Source organism: Alternaria conjuncta, assembly GCF_024043145.1.
Source record: "Alternaria conjuncta strain BMP 0040 chromosome Unknown scaffold_45, whole genome shotgun sequence".
In the NCBI taxonomy this organism is placed as follows: Eukaryota; Fungi; Ascomycota; class Dothideomycetes; order Pleosporales; family Pleosporaceae; genus Alternaria; species Alternaria conjuncta.
The window spans coordinates 40696-41413 of record NW_026250134.1 but is presented as its reverse complement, the minus strand read 5'-3'; the positions used below and the strand labels follow the sequence as shown (position 1 = coordinate 41413).

The following is a 718-nucleotide window of genomic DNA, read 5'->3' as shown; positions in this document are numbered from 1 at the left end:
TTTGAACTCACCTATACAAAATTTTTCAGATTAATTTAAAGGAAATAGTTACTTCCTCTCTAATTTTTGTTCGGATATTTATAAATTACCCTGTAAAAAAAAAAAGTAACCGTAAGCTTGCGGGGGGACTAGATATCTTTATAACATTCTTTAATAGCCTTTATAGCTCAATGGTAGAGCGGAATACTGTTAATATTCTGATAAATGTTCGATTCATTTTAAAGGCTTCTCATTTGCCTTTACAAAATTCTTATTTATGGCAGAAAAAGATATTCCTAATCACTTACTCTAAGTTAGAGTATTAGATTAAGAGGATCCATTTTTAGAGCATTTTACATAGGTATGTTTTCATCAAGAATTTATTACCTTACCATACATACGGTGAATATTAAAAGTATTGCTGATACAATTATCATTCTATACGAAATAGAGGTATTTATTCTTTTTGTTTTATAAATGTTATTATCATCTTTACTTTTAACTCCTATATTAGGTGTACTTGCAATATTAATTAATAGGGATAATGGAGTTTCATTAAGAAATATAAAATTCATAGCGTTAACTACATCTATCTTAAATTTCTTTATCTCATTAATAATCTTTATTTTATTTGATTTTAGTACAAATCAGTTTCAATTTGTACAAGAATATCATGAAATAAGTTATTTTGATTTTTATTTAGGTGTAGACGGTTTATCTATATATTTCATTTTATTAA

The 718-nt window shown here is 25.3% G+C and overlaps 1 non-coding gene across 1 annotated transcript; it reads left to right on the top strand.

The window, feature by feature from the left end:
* Positions 1 to 156: 156 nt before the first annotated feature.
* Positions 157 to 227, top strand: J4E85_011731. The gene has a single exon. It is a non-coding gene; the product is annotated as a tRNA-Asn (tRNA).
* Positions 228 to 718: the final 491 nt, after the last annotated feature.